The following is a 17,187-nucleotide window of genomic DNA, read 5'->3' as shown; positions in this document are numbered from 1 at the left end:
TTGATTTTGTTTCTGCTATTCCAATCTGATTTGATAAAGAGGAATTATTATTCCCTTTCTTTGGAATCAAAATCAATTAAGGCAAGCCCTATTTGGTTTAATTTAAAATCTATTAGAATTAGAACCATTGTAATCGAGTACTGGACATTGAACTTGGACATTCAATCATCTACTTTGGTTCTACCGGGCTGCTACAACGAAGGAGATATTCAGGTATTTTACATTTAATTGTAAATTCCTTTCTATTTTGGTTTCTTTCAAGATTTGCCAGAAAAATCTTGTTGTATTGGTTTTCTGAGGAGAGCCAGGAAAACTCAGAAGTGGGGTTTTTTAATTGTGTAAGCCCACATACAAAGACACAATTGTAAAGGTTTTGGGTGAACCTGGGAAAACCTATTTTTAGTGAACGCTAATATCCCCTGTGTGAGGATATTAGGAGTGGAGTAGCATTTTGTGTGGCTGTTGTTTAACAGTTGGTGAACACACAGGCGAACCACTATAAACCCTTGTGTTGTGGTTAAATGATTTATATTTCTAATCTTTAATTAATTTTTGTGGGATGTATGTATGGTGGTGAATGTTGTAATTATTTAATTCAAGCTTTGTGAGAATGTTGTAATAGCTTAGAATTTATTTTCTGCTATTCCTTTATAAGCTTGATTTTCAATTTCATTTGAAAGTTGTTCCAGCAATGTTGCCCTGCCATTTTTATGGTGTATGGTTGTCCCTAGAACAATACATTTTTAATTACAAGTTATTTCAATTCAGTTTATATTTATTATTGTATTCCTCTTCGGTTTAAGACTTGATACAAAGATCTTTCTAGAAATAAGGTTGTCCTACCATAAACTCTGTTTTTGGTGTAAGGTTATCCTTAGAACAACGTATGTATCAACCTCTCAAGATCTGAATTTTGAGGTTATTTTAATTTACTGCATTGTGATTTACTTTGGTTATCATTTTCTATTTATTTCCACTGTTATTAGTTTTATTTGGCATTGTCCTATTCACCCCCCCTCTAGGACATATAGCTTAGCCTCTTCAAGTGGTATCAGAGCCTAATAGCTCTTTTTTAATTCTTGGATTTAATTCCTGAGCTAATGATTTAAGCTATTTAAGATGTCAAATTTTGATAGCCTTTCAGTCACAAGGCCTCCACCCTTTGATGCCTCTAACTATGCTTATTGGAAAGCCAGAATGAGGATCTTCCTCAAATCAATGGATGAAAATGTGTGGCAAGCCACAGTGACAGAATGGAATCCTCCTATCATGGAAGTTACTGGGGTTGATGGTTCAAAATCAATAAAAGTCACACCATATTACCAATGGACCACCCTTCAGAAAAGTGAGAGTAGTGCAAATGCTAAAGCACTAAATGCAATTACTTGCGCACTATGACCGGATGAGTTCAAAAGAATCATTTCTTGTGATACTGCAAAGCAAGCTTGGGATATATTAGAAATGACACACGAGGGTACTACAATTGTCAAAAAATCTAAAGTCCAACTCCTCACAACCAGATTTGAAGAAATTCATATGGAGGAAAATGAAATGTTTATGAACTTTTACACTAGATTGAATGACATTGTAAACTCAATGTGGGGTCTTGGCGATAAAATCCCAGAAAGTAAAGTGTGTGCAAAAATACTACGCTTACTTCCTGAACGGTTCAATTCTAAAGTAACCGCGATCCAGGAACTTCGTGATATGGATAATATGAGGGTAGAAGAACTAGTTGGTTCTCTACAAACCTACGAGTTAAACTTTAAAGCTCCTAAAGGTAAATCTATCGCACTAAAATCTTCTAAATGTAATTCAGAAGAAAATTCTGATTCAGAAGATGATCTGGCTCTTTTAGCTAAAAAATTTTACAAGATTTTCAAAAGCAAGAAAAGGGTTGATTTTCAAAAATCAAATGATAAAAAGAAGTTTAGACCCAAATTTCAAAAATCTTTGAAAGATAGTCAATGTTACAACTGTCAAGATTATGGGCACTTAGCAAATAGATGTCCTAAAAGGGAAAAACCCAAGAAGAAGGGTATGTTGGCTACATGGGATGAATCATCTGATTCTGAAGGTACTTCTGAATCAGAAGATTCTGAAACTGAGTCGGGTAATGAGGTCAAAGCTCTTATGACTCTAGCCAAATTCACATTTTCAGATAATGACTCTACAAGTGAAGAAAATCTGAATAGTGAATGTGAAAATGAAGATGATCTTCAAGACGCTTACAATGCCTTATATAAGGAAAGTTGTAAAATTACTGTCAAACTTAAACTTCAAAAAGAAAAGTTTTCTAAACTCAAAAATTGTTTTGAATCACTTGCCTTAGAAAAATCACAAATTTCAGATTGTTTTGAAAAATCAAAATGCGATTTGGAATTCAAAAACTCACTAATTGTTGATTTAAAATCTGAAATTGACAAACTTAAAATTGAAGTATCTTCTCTTCTGAGTCTAAAGGACACATGGAAATATGCCCAAGGTGATCTAAAGTTAGAAAAACTGTTATCCGGATCTAGAAAATGTGGCGATCGAACCGGGTTGGGCTATGATAAAAATTTATCTCCTAAACAAATGTATACTCCTCCTATGTTTATTAAAGGAGAGTCCTCAAACTCAAAAGGGAAAAATACTTATCAAGATTTTTCTAAAAATTCAAAAACTTTTCAAAAACCTAGAAACAGCCATGTCAACTTTAATCAGAAACGAAATCCACTAGCTGAAAAGATAGTTGATTTACTCAAGGAGCTCTTAAAATCTAACTCTATAGGTCATTCCTACAAATGTACACAAAAGAAGACCAACTATGTTTCTAAACCCAAATCAGTTATGAAATGGTTCCTAAAGTCACCTACTTGGTTGCTCACACTGCTTTCAAAGTAACAAGTCATTCAAAGTGGTACCTAGACAGTGGATGCTCCAGGCATATGACAGGTGACAAAGCTTTATTCACCGATCTGAAAGATATGACTGATAGTTCAGTCACATTTGGTGATGGTAGCAACTGCAAGATTATAGGCCAAGGTACGGTTCAACTTTTTAATCTTCCGGTGTTTAAAAATGTTTTATACGTTGAAGGCCTAAAGCACAACTTGCTTAGTATATCACAAATATGTGATAATAACCATAATGTTCGGTTTTCTAATCAAAGCTGTGAGATAATAAACAATAAGGGTTCTGTAATATTAACTGGACGTAGAACGTCTGAAAATTGCTATATTATTAGTGAATCCAGCTCATCTAATCAAACATGTTACATGGTCCATATAGACGAGACTGATTTATGGCACAAACATCTCAGACATGTACATTATCGAAATTTATATCGATTGAGCAAACGAGAACTTGTAAGAGGTTTACCCAAACTTCAGAAATTAGATAAAATATGTGGTGAGTGCTAGATAGGCAAACAAACAAAGAACTTTCACAAAAAAGTGAATTCAAATACCACATCAGGACCACTCGAACTTCTCCACATGGATCTGATAGGACCTACTAGAACAGAAAGTCATGGTGGGAAAAAGTATATCCTGGTAATAGTTGATGACTTTACCAGATATACGTGAGTAGTTTTCTTAAGGGACAAATCTGAAACCCTTGAAGAAGTAAGAAAAGTTCTCAAAAGGATTCAAACTAAAAAATCTTCTCAAATCAGTAAAATTCGTAGTGATCATGGATCTAAATTTGAGAATAGCAATTTTGAGAAGTTCTGTACCGACCAAGGAATTTTACATGAATTCTCTGCTCCCAAAACTCCACAATAAAATAGAATTGTTGAAAGAAAGAATAGGGTGCTTCAAGAAATGGCTAATGTCATGTTGAATAGCATGAAGCTCTCTAAAAATCTTTGGGCTGAAGCAGTCAACACAGCTTGCTATATTATTAACCGAGTCTACACTAGCAAAGATAAAAATAAAACGGCTTACGAATTGTGGTTCAATAAAAAGCCTACTGTTAAATACTTTCGAGTTTTTGGCAGCAAGTGCTATATTTTACGTGATCGTGAAAATTTGGGAAAATTCAATACGAAGAGTGATGAAGGTATTTTTCTAGGATATTCTTTAAACAGTCGAGCTTATAGAGTTCTGACCAAAAGGACTGGTGTGATTCAAGAATCCATTAATGTTGTCATTGATAATCACTTAAACACACCGATTTCTAATTCAGATAATGATGAAGTACTAATCATTGATAAACCCGATACTTCATCGAATCAGACTGATTCTGAGTTGAGGACTATTAAAGATCATCCAACCACTCAAATTCTTGGAAACCCTCTCACCGGTGTTCGCACCCATAGACAACTTGAGGATATATGTAATTATGTATGTTTTACATCCCAAATTGAACCATCTAACGTAAAAGAAGCTCTGGCTGATGAGAACTGGATTGTTGCGATGCAAGATGAACTCAACCAATTCATAAAAAATGATGTTTGGTATCTCGTACCAAGACCTAAAGATAAACACATCATTGGAACAAAATGGATTTTCAAAAATAAGTCTGACGAATGTATAAATATAATTAGAAACAAGGCTAGACTGGTGGTACAAGGTTATACTCAAATTGAAGGAATTGATTTTGATGAAACCTTTGCACCAGTAGCACATCTTGAATCTATCAGATTATTTATATCCATTGCATGTTTTAGAAAGATAAAGATCTATCAGATGGATGTGAAAAGTGTTTTTCTAAATGGCGATTTACATGAAGAAGTCTATGTTGAACAGCCAATGGGATTTGAAGATTCTAAAAATACTGATCATGTATATCGACTTAAAAAGGCACTTTATGGATTAAAACAAGCACCTAGGGCATGGTATGAGAAACTAACAAAATTTCTTTTAAGTCATAATTTTCAAATGGGATCTGTCGATAAAACTCTGTTTGTTAAAAAACATAATGATCATATCTTAATGGTACAGATTTATGTTAATGATATCATTTATGGATCAACTTGTACTGACTTGACTACTGAGTTTGCAGATTTGATGAAATCACAATTCGAAATGACCATGGTTGGGGAATTGACTTATTTCCTTGGATTGCAAGTAAAGCAACAACTTGAAGGAATATTCATTTCTCAATCTAAGTATGCCTTGCATCTAATCAAGAGATTTGGATTTGAGAATGGCAAGTATTTCGATACTCCTATGAGTACTACCCTGAAACTATCAAAAGACTTTAATGGTAAAAATGTTGACTCAAAACTTTATCGAAGTATGATTGGTAGTTTGTTATATTTAACTGCTAGTAGACCTGATATTTCTCTAAGTGTAGGTATTTACGCAAGATATCAATCTGATCCAAAAGAATCTCACTTGATTGCTGTCAAGCGAATTATTAGATATGTCGCAAGTACTGTAAATCTTGGTCTCTGGTATCCTCAGGAAAACAATGTCCAATTAGCTGGGTACTCGGATGCTGACTGGGCTGGTAATCTAGATGATAGAAAATCAACCAGTGGTGGTTGTTTTTTTATTGGAAATTATCTAGTTTCCTGGTTTAGTAAGAAACAAAATTCTATATCACTTTCAATAGCTAAAGCTGAGTATATCGCAGCTGGTAATGCATGTACACAGCTTGTTTGGATGCAACGAATGCTAAGTGATTATGGAATTAAATAGGATTCTATGTTATTATATTGTGATAATTCCAGTGCGATAAATATTTCAAAAAATCCTATTCAGCATTCTCGTACTAAGCACATTGACATTAGATTTCATTATATAAGGGAATTAGTAGAAGAAAAAGTTATATCTCTAGAATATATTCCTACTGAAGATCAACGAGCTGACATTTTCACAAAACCTCTCGATAAAAGCAGGTTCAAAAAGATGAAATTTGATCTTGACATGTGCATTTTAAATTGATAATTTATGCCTTCTTGTATTATAGTGTATATATTTGCTAGATTAAATTCCATTTTTTTTAATTTTGCAAGAAATTTGAATTTTTGGGGTTTATTCGACCAGTCGTGAGTATACACGACCAGTCGTCCTACGACCGGTCGTAGATACCCATGACCAGTCGTGGAACACGGGTTTCACTTCAAATTGGAGATTTTTCACTTTCTTCCTCATTTCTTCTTTCTTCTCCTTGGAGCCGAACTTCGACTTGTCGAACCCATCCTTCAAGTTCTTCAAGGTTAGTGTTCCAAATCCCATTTTTCTTACAGATTTGTGTCTAGATTGTTTCCTTTTCTCTCTTGAAGCTTTCTATTTTGAAAATTATTGAGATTTGGGGTTTAGATTTTGAAAAATCTGTTTTGAGCAAACCCACTTCTCAATCCTTTGTAACTTCCTATTTTCTTGAAATCCTTGTTGCAAATGGCTTCTAGAGGTAGAAAAACTACTTCACGTGGTCCTTCTTCTTCCTCCAGATCGACCGCTATCTCTAAACGTCATCTTCTTGTTCCCAATGATGATCCATCATATGTTAGGGATATTAGATCACGTAATGTTATTGTTGAACATCCTGTTGATGTCAATCATATTGCACCTTTTGACATCCTTCCTCTGCTTGAAGCTATAGGTTGGGTTAATTTATTGCATTGGGGTGGGCCTGCATACCGGTCCATTGCCCAATCCATGTTTACTTGTATTAGTGCATTTTCACAGGATAATTTAACTTTTCAAATTTCTACTAGAGAAGGGCCTTTTGATGTTGATCGTCATTTAATTTCAGCCCTTATGGACATTCCTGTGAATGATGAGGGTATTCCAATTCATAACTTAACTGATAAACCCTCAATGGCTGAAAAATGCATGCTCACTAGAGACTTGTGCAACATGGATGTTCAATGGACTCAAAAAGGGAGTGCGCTCCCCTCAAGGTATTTGTTACCCAAATATAGAATTCTCTACAGAATCTTTATGTCTAATCTGTATCCTCGTTCGGGTAATAAATCTGACTTGACTTCGTTTATGGTTTGTGTATCCATGCTATTTCCACTGGTACTCAGATTTGTTTGCCATCCTTAATCTGTCATTTCATTCTTCAGTTTCAACTCCATCCTGGTCATAGTGACATTCCTTTTGCCTATTTTATGACTGTATTGGCTACTCATATGTTAGTCGATATGCCTGTTGATGAAGCACCAATCCATCATCTGATCTTCAACAATACAAATATTAATAAGATGAAGTTGGATCTGCTTCCTGAACAAGGTGGTGGTGGTGGTGGTGGTCCTGAAGAAGCTGGTGTTGACGTTAATATGGATGACATTTTTGAGGAACTGGATTCTGACTCAGCAAATGATCCAGATTTTGTACCATTTGATGTTGATGCACGTCTGAGTGCATTAGAGGGTAAAGTTGAGAATATAAATGTTAAGTTAGAAAACATGTCTGTTGCTCATGATTTGCAATTCAAGTACATGCGCAAATATCTCAGGCGCTTGAACAAAGGCATGCACCAACTTGATCCCTCTATTCCTGTTCTGTCTTCAAGTTCTAGTTCTGAGTAGTTTTTATGAGACTTCTGGTCTGTAATAACTTTATAACTTTGCACTTGGCTGATTTAGAGTTGGATTCTATTTATATTTTATGCTGGATATTTATTCTATGTGATGCTATCACTCTTTTGCTATACTCATGTTTTATGCTTACCTCCTCATGTTTACTCTCATGCTTTCCTTTATTTAGTTCTCCTTTGTCATATTGTGACAAAAAGGGGGAGAATGGTTTGTTCTTAATGTGATTATGAGAGGAGTAGCATTGGCTATATTACTCAGGGGGAGTTAAGGGCAGCTTATGTTTGATCTTGAGTATATGTTTCTTGAGTATATGTTTAATCTGGTTGAATGTTGAAATCTGGTTGAATGTTGAAACTGGTTGAATGTTGAATATTGAATATTGATTTGCATGTATTAACCAGTTGTTTTACTTTTGTTTATCTTGGTTATGTGTTTTGTCACTAATTTGACAAAGGGGGAGATTGTAAGTGCTATAGTTTATATCCCTGTCTGTTGTTAAATTTGTGGTGCCAAAATCACTGTTATGCTATAAATAACTTGTATAAGTGAAGCTCTCTCAAGGATCAACATTCATGAACAAGCTAAGCTCACAACAAGCAAAGCTCACAAGACAAGACTCAAGCTGTACTTCAAGAAGAGTTCAAGGCAGTTTGTAAAGAACTCAAGACTCTTTCAAGATTGAGCTACATCAAGATTTCAAGATTGATCTACATCAAGACTTCAAGACTCATTCTTTAAGGTCACTTGTTCCGAATGTTTCAATGTCCTTTACTTCATGATTGAGGTTTGATTGACCATAGGTTGACCTTAGAAGTAGGTCATTTCGGATACATAAACCGAATGTTTATTTTACATGTGATTGGTCTGTTCATCGACTAGTCCTAGGCCTTCTTCGACTAGTCCTAGAGTTGCTTCGACCAGTCTAAGAAAATCCTCGATCAGTCGTAAGTTTGTTACAAATTCCGGATAAAATCTGTTAGGCTTCGATAAAATCTGTTAGGCTTCGACTAGTCTAGGAATCTGTTCGACCAGTCGTAGGAACAGTGTCGACTGCATCTACAACCAGTCGAACATCTTCGACTCGAATTCCAGTGAAGTTTTACAGCACCTACGACCAGTCGTAGGAAAGCTTCGACCAGTCGTAAAACGGTCAGAGCATATCCCGCCGGATTTTTCAAATATCTGTTGTTGCTTCGACTAGTCGAAGAGCACTCTAGACCAGTCGAAGACCCGATCTTCTCACCTATAAATAGTGCACGAATCTCAGAAGAAATTATCGATTTAATTAATTCGTTCAAGCCAATCTTCGTCGAACTTCTGAGAGATAATTCTGTGCTCCATCTAAGCTAAGTGTGCCTATTTAATATTCTCTTTCCTTAGCTTTATTTTAATTGATTTTGTTTCTGCTATTCCAATCTGATTTGATAAAGAGGAATTATTATTCCCTTTCTTTGGAATCAAAATCAATTAAGGCAAGCCCTATTTGGTTTAATTTAAAATCTATTAGAATTAGAACCATTGTAATCGAGTACTGGACATTGAACTTGGGCATTCAATCATCTACTTTGGTTCTACCGGGCTGCTACAACGAAGGAGATATTCAGGTATTTTACATTTAATTGTAAATTCCTTTCTATTTTGGTTTCTTTCAAGATTTGCCAGAAACATTTTGTTGTATTGGTTTTCTGAGGAGAGCCAGGAAAACTCAGAAGTGGGGTTTTTTAATTGTGTAAGCCCACATACAAAGACACAATTGTAAAGGTTTTGGGTGAACCTGGGAAAACCTATTTGTTAGTGAACGCTAATATCCCCTGTGTGAGGATATTAGGAGTGGAGTAGCATTTTGTGTGGCTGTTGTTTAACAGTTGGTGAACACACAGGCAAACCACTATAAACCCTTGTGTTGTGGTTGAATGATTTATATTTCTAATCTTTAATTAATTGTTGTGGGATGTATATATGGTGGTGAATGTTGTAATTATTTAATTTAAGCTTTGTGAGAATGTTGTAATAGCTTAGAATTTATTTTCTGCTATTCCTTTATAAGCTTGATTTTCAATTTCATTTGAAAGTTGTTCTAGCAAGGTTGCCCTGCCATTTTTATGGTGTATGGCTGTCCCTAGAATAATACATTTTTAATTACAAGTTATTTCAATTCAGTTTATATTTATTATTGTATTCCTCTTCAGTTTGAGACTTGATACAAAGATCTTTCTAGAAATAAGGTTGTCCTACCATAAACTCTGTTTTTGGTGTAAGGTTGTCCTTAGAACAACGTTTGTATCAACCTCTCAAGATCTGAATTTTGAGGTTATTTTAATTTACTGCATTGTGATTTACTTTGGCTATCATTTTCTTTTTATTTCCGTTGTTATTAGTTTTATTTGGCATTGTCCTATTCACCCCCCCTCTAGGACATATAGCTTGGCCTCTTCAGAAGTGTTTCCATCATAAAACCATGCCAAGGAGACAAGGCAAACAACACGATTTACCAATCCTACAACCAATCACAATAGAACTGAGAAGATTAGGTAGGATTCCATCACCCAACCATGCCTATGGGATGATGGTGAACAACAGGATTTCCTAATTTCACAATCTTAATACATGAAAAGAACATACTCGAAGCTATCGCAGATCTATCGTAATTTGAGTCACAACAAACTACTAAAAATTGAAAGTATTCCTTATAATCAAACTAAAATCAAAGAGATTTTAATATAAACATGAATCAAAGCAATAGAAATATCCCATCATGCTACAAGCTTCACCTCTTAGCCCTAGTTAAGAGGTTTAGCCAACCATAGACATGATTGAACTAAAATCTCTTAAGAAAAGCATAAAAACAGCTAAAGAAAGGGAATAAAAACTCTTGGCGACAGCTTCTCTACACTTGTCTCCACTCCCCAAACCTTAGATGATGCTTAGGGATGCCCTAGGGACCCCTATTTATAGTTGTAGGCCTTTGACTTTCCTACCGAGTGGAAATTTTTAGAAACCGTCTCAAATTTACACAGTCCGCGTAAGTTTTGCGTAACCCTCGACTGGTCGTGGGGCGTCCTCAACCGGTTGAGGGTCTCCTTCGACTGGTCGAGCAACATAAAGATTTAAAAGTTTTACACGCTGGAGTTCAAGTCGAGACACCTTCAATCAGTGGAGCTTCAACTGGTCAAGCAGTGTCCATGACTGGTCGTGTGTAACCAGGACTGGTCAAGCAAAGGTCAGGGTTGGTTGAGGATTGCGCAATTTCACTTTAAAACTCCGATTTTCTTCATTCTTGACTTGGTTTTCTTGGATCTTCAGTGTGTGCATTCTTCATTCCTAGTTTCATTAGATCTATTCTTGGCTTTGGTGATTTTTGAACGTTAATTCCATGCTTTTAGCATCCTTTTCAATCTAAGCTCTTAAATTCACCTTGCAACACAAACATGATTAAAATAGAATATTAAGCATTATCATGTTCATAAAACCAAGTAATAATTGGTGTTTAATATGCAATATTTAACCCTCCACACAATTCCCAACTAGCATTTTGCTAGTCCCGAGCAAAGTATGAGAAAAATGAACCTTAATGCGCAATGTTCAAACCTTTTTCAAAAAATGATCTTTTGTGTAATCAAGTATGAATGAGTAAACTCAAGATGAGAAATTGAAATTTTGAAAACACTAGAGTTGAACCACATAAGCAATCGATCAAATAAGTTCTTTATCCTTTAGGTCTAAGCATAGTTCGTATATCAGGTTTTTCAACGTGCCTAGTGAAAATACTATCTTTTCATAATGTCAGCCATGCTCTCCACTTCAAGATTGGTTGAAAACTCAAGTACTTATTCCGAACTTATCCCCTTTTCCTTATTTTTCTAGTTTTTTATTTTATATTGACGGTCATTTGCACTTATTCCTCTTCTTTAGACATTACATCATTTTCAAAGACATTTTTCATTCCCATGAAAGATGTTGTCATTCTTCATTCTTTATGACCTCTTTATCGATCTCTTATTTTTTAACGGGTTCTTTCTTCTTTTAAGGTGGCTAAAATTCTCTAGACCCGGTTCTCAATATCTTTTAATGATCATCATACTAACAATAAAAAATTATAGTACTATTCACAGAAAATAATTTGATTAACATAATAGTCAAACTTCCTCTTAATCAATTGAATGTAAGAACCATAAGTGATAGGTTAGTTTCTCCAACTACAACAATTCAAAACTCAATTTCTATCTTATCATCATACTCAAAACAGTCTTAAATACACAACTTATCGCTTTCCAAACAGATAAACATTGAAGATTTTTTAAAAAATTTGTAAATTTTGCCCAAAACAGAAAATATTAATTAGTTTACCTAATCTCACATCCCTAACCTAAAGTCTACAGTGTCTTCAATGTAAAAGAAATAAGCATAATTTGCAAAAGAGACAACATAATTAAAAGAGAAGTGATGGAAAGATAGTACCTGATGAAGAGATTTTGCAGCTTTTTCCAAAGTATCTCAGCATGAAGGTGGGTTAAAATAAGAGTTTAACAACTGAAAAGAAAACTATCCTAAACAGTATAAAGCCGACTATCCTAGAACGACAGAAAACAATAAACCTAACTACACCTCCGTTAAACTAGGAGATCAATCCTGATAAACAGGATCATCCAGAGGTATGGACATGTCCTCTGAATCAAATTTCTCAACAAATGGCTTTAATCGATGTCCATTTACTTTAAATTCATTGCCATTGTTTGGATTTTGAATCTCGATAGCCCCATGAGGATAAACATTGGTAGTAATGAAAGGGCCTGTCTAATGAGATCAAAGTTTACCCAGGAAGAGATATAACCAAGAATTATACAAGCGGACTTTCTGACATGGTGTGAATGATTTTCGAAGAATGTGTTGGTCATGAAACACCTTCATCCTATCCTTGTAAATTCTTCAGTTCTCATATGCATCATTCTGGATTTCTTCAAGTTTATTCAACTAAAGTTTTTGTAGCAAGCTAGCGTTGTCCAGATTGAAATTCAATTTTTTAATTGCCTAGTAGGCTCTATGTTTCAACTCCATAGGCAAGTGGAAAGCCTTTCCATAGACAAGTCTAAAGGGAGACATTCCAATAGGGATCTTAAATACAGTACGGTAAGCCCATAAGGCATCGGTCAATCGGATTGACCAATCCTTATGGTTAGGGTTAACCACCTTTTTCAAGATGTGTTTAATTTTTCTATTAGAAATCTTAGCTTACCTACTTGTTTGTGGGTGATATGGAGTCCTCACTTTGTGAGAGATGCCACATTTCATTATTAAGTTCACGAATGGCCTATTACAAAAAATGTGAGCCAATATCACTAATGATGGCTTGAAGCATTCTGAACCGGGAAATCATGTTCTCTTTTAAGAATTTAATAACTATTTGATGGTTATTGTTCCGCCACGGAATCGCTTCAACCCATTTAGTGACAGTCTACGGCGAACAAAATATATAAATTTTCAAAAGATTTGGGGAATGGTCCCATGAAATCAATACCTCAGCAATCAAATGCTTTAATGATCAGAATGGGGTTCAGAGGCATCATATTTCGATGGGACAATGCTCCCAACTTCTGACAATGTTCATAAGCTTTGCAAAACTCATAAGTGTCCTTGAACATAGTGGGCCAGTAAAAGCCATACTGCAAAATCTTAGTCATGGTCTTTTTAGCAGAAAAGTGACCACCACAGGCCTAAGTGTGTCCAAAAGAGATGACACTTTGGTGTTCATTATTTGGAACACATCTCCTTAAGATTTGGTCTGGGCAATATTTAAACAAATACGGATCATCCCTAGAAGAACCTACGAACCTTGGCGAAGAATTTTTTTCTTATCTTGCACAGTCCAATGTGTCATCGTGAAACTTGTGGCAAGATAATTAACAATATCAGCAAACCAAGGTAAATGAGAGACTTTGAATAATTGTTCGTCAGGGAACATGTCATTTATATGTGTCGTCTCAAGGGTTAGAGAGAACAAGGCGAGAAAGATGGTCAACCACTACATTTTCTACTCCCTTTTTAACTTTTATTTTCAAATTAAATTCTTGAAGTATGAGTATCCATCTTATCAGGTGGGGCTTAACATCATTCTTAGAAAGAAGATACTTGAGTGCCGCATGATCTGTGTAAATAACGATCTTGGATCTGATCAAGTAGGACCTAAATTTATCCAAAGTGAACACTACGGCTAAGAGTTCCTTTTTTGTAGTCTAGTAATTTACTTGGGCATGATTTAGAGTTTTACTTACATAGTGTATAACATAGGGCTTCTTGTCTTTTCTCTGGCCTAGGACCGCCCCAAGAGCATAGTCAAACATATCACACATAAGTTCAAAAGGAAGGCTCCAATCAGGTGGCTGTATGATAAGTGCAGTGGTTAACATGCTCTTGAGCTTAGTAAAACCTTCATGGCATTGCTCAGTCCACTCGAATGGTGTATCCTTTTGAAGTAAATTACATAGAGAATGAGAGAGATGATTAAAGTCCTTTATAAATCTTCTGTAAAACTCGGCATGTCCTAGGAAGGATCGCACGTCTCGTAGGTTCTTAGGTAGAGGTAGGTTAGAGATAAGATCAATCTTAGCCTTATCAACATTGATTCCTTTGGACGAGATGATATATCTAGGGACAATTCCCTTACGAACCACAAAATGACACTTCTCCCAATTGAGTACTAAATTCTTTTCTTCACATCTTTTCAGCACACACTTAAGATTCTTTAAGCAATCACTGGAAGATGGACCAAAGATAAAGAAGTCATCCATGAAGACCTCTAGATATTGCCCCACCATGTCAAAAAAAATACTCATCATGCATCGCTTTAAGGTGGCAAGGGCATTACACAGTCTGAATGACATCCTTCGGTAAGCAAAGGCACCAAAAGGACATGTGAACGTAGTCTTTTCCTAATCCTCAGGGACTATCTCTATCCGGTTGTAGCCCGAATAACCATTGAGAAAACAATAGTAAGAGTGACCAACTAGAATTTTTAAGATTTGATCAATGAAGGGCAAAGCGAAGTGGTCCTTCCTTGTGACGGTATTCAATTTCCTGTAGTCAATGCACATTCTCCAACTAGTAGTAACTCTAGTTGGCACGAGTTCATTGTTGGCATTGGCTACGATGGTGATTCCAGACTTCTTAAGAACAACCTGAGTTGGACTCACCCATTGACTATTGGATATTGGGTATATGATACTACATCCAATACTTTAAGAACCTCGGCCTTAACCACTTCCTTCATGTTTGGATTTAGTCTACGTTGTGATTGTCGAGAGGTCTTTGCATTATCTTCAAGATAAATGCAGTGAGTACAAATCGAAGGGTCAATTCCCTTCAGGTCAGCAATTGACCATCCAAGGGATCCCTTTTGCTCAATGAGAGTAGAGATGAGCATACTCTCCTATTTTTACTCAAGGTTAGAAGAAATCACCATCAGGTATGTATCATATTGACCTAAATAAACATATTTCAAATAAGAGGGCAAAGATTTTACGTCAAGCTTCGGTGCCTTAAGGTTAGACAGTAGAGGCATTATATTGGTTTGGGGCAATTCTTCGAATTTTGGCCTCTACCGGTTAACTTTAAGTACCGGCACAGTATCAAGCATGGTCCCCATCTCCCTAATCATATCATCATCTAAATCATGGGAGTGGGCTAAGCACGTCTCTAGAGGGTCAGAGGATAAGGTAAAAAGTGTTCTATCTTTCACGAAAGAGTCGATCATGTTAATGTCATGAAAATTGTCATCATCCTCTAACTGTCTGCCTATAATGAAAAAGATTTTTAACTCCAATGTCATATTTCTAAAAGACATACTCATGATTCCATTCCTACAATTAATGATTGCATTTGAAGTAGCAAGGAATAGGCAACCAAGAATGACAGGAATTTGAGTGCTCGTGTTACTAATGGGTTACGTATCCAGGATGATAAAATCTACTTGGTAGTAGACTTGTCAACCTGAACCAACACATCCTCAATTACCTCTCTCGGTACATGAACTAAGCGATCTGTAAGTTGTAATGTGGTTAGGGTGGGTTTTAATTCACCCAAACCTAGCTATTTGTAGATTGAGTAAGGAATCAAATTTACAATCACTCCTAAATTAAGAAGTGTGTGCTCAATGTGGTAATTCTCAGTTACACAAGCAACAGTTGGGCTACCGAGATCTTTGTATTTTTGTGACACATCTTGCTTTAGTATGACACTCACTTTTTCAGTTAAAAAGATTTTCTTTTGAATATTTTGTGTCTTTTGGTTGTACATAAGTCTTTCAGAAATTTGGCACATGAAAGTATTTGTTTAACCGCGTCCAGTAGAGGGATGTTAACCTTCACTTGTTTCAACACCTTTAAAATGTCCTGAGAGTTAGAGAGAGATTTTAGTGCAACCAACCGTTGGGGGAATGGTGCAATCGGTTTGTCTCGAAGTTGTGGTTCTAATTCTTGTGGGGCAGTGGTAGGTCTATAATCGTTGTCCTTTTTCGAGTCCTTAGGCTTTTCATCCCTAACCGGAAGGGTTTTCTCAATGGTCTTCCCATTCCCAAGAGTGGTGATAGATTTAGCTTGCTCCATCTAATTTGAAGAGCTGGGATCACTTTTCTCATATTGCGGTTTTGGATTGGGGAGAGATTGAGCAGGAAGTATCCCTTTTCCCCAAATTGTTAAGTGTGACTCTATCCTTTAAACAGTTGATGCAAGCGTTCCAATCGCTAATCTGATATCGTGGATTGCTTATGTCAAATTTTGATTAAGTAGCTCTTGGTCTTGAATATGTTTTAGAATCGGATCCTCTTAAGGTTTCCCTTGATTTGGAATTTGATTGAAGAAACCTTGAGGGGTAGCATTTTGTCCATTCCTCCAACTGAAGTTTGGATGATTTCTCCAACCAAGATTGTCTGTATTAGAGGTAGGTCCATTGAAAGGTTGTTGGTAATTATTCACGACATTAGATTACTCATTCAACACCTCTTGAGAGGCAAGTATTGTTGGACAATTTTTAGTTGTGTAAACGTTGCAAGTAGAAATACCACAAATAGTTTCCTTAACCTTATCCTTCTTTAGTTCCATGGCCTCAAATTTCTTTATGAGATTAGACATTTTAGCATTGATATCATCATCCTCTTTCAGAAGGTATAATCCACCCATCTCCATTGATTGAGTGGGCCTAGAAGTGGTGCTTGATTTTGGGTAAGTGTCCCATGATTATGTGTTTTCAGCAAGTCTATCTAAGTAGTCATGTACATCATCGACATTTTTATTCATGAATTCCCCATTGAACATTATTTCGACCAATTGGCGCATGGAAGATGTCATTCCATCATAGAAAAAGTGTGTAAGGCACCACATTTCAAAATCGTGTTGTGGGCATGAACTGAAAAGATCCTTGAACCACTCCCAACATTGCAAGAATGTTTCATCTTCCTTTTGGGCAAAGTCCATGATTGACTTTCTAAGGGTGTTCATTTTATGATGTGGAAAAAATTTCTTTATGAACTCCCTTATCATGTCATTCCATGTGCCAATAGATTGGGGACGTAGTGAATACAACCACGTGTTAGTCTTCTCTTTCAAAGAAAAGGAAAAGAGTTTCAGTCTGACCGTGTCCTCAGACACGTTAGGAAAATATAGAGTGGCTATGATCTCATCAAATTCTTTCAAGTGTAGATATGGACTTTTAGATTC

General features: G+C 35.9%; 1 non-coding gene across 1 annotated transcript; it reads left to right on the top strand.

Annotated features, from left to right (window-relative positions):
- The first annotated feature begins 16,855 nt into the window (after positions 1–16,855).
- On the top strand, positions 16,856–16,962 carry LOC131228374 (small nucleolar RNA R71). The gene has a single exon (XR_009162878.1). It is a non-coding gene; the product is annotated as a small nucleolar RNA R71 (small nucleolar RNA).
- Positions 16,963–17,187: the final 225 nt, after the last annotated feature.

Source organism: Magnolia sinica, chromosome 15 (genome assembly GCF_029962835.1).
Source record: "Magnolia sinica isolate HGM2019 chromosome 15, MsV1, whole genome shotgun sequence".
In the NCBI taxonomy this organism is placed as follows: Eukaryota; Viridiplantae; Streptophyta; class Magnoliopsida; order Magnoliales; family Magnoliaceae; genus Magnolia; species Magnolia sinica.
Note: the sequence above shows the minus strand (reverse complement) of the source record. Positions and strands in the feature narration are given on the sequence as shown.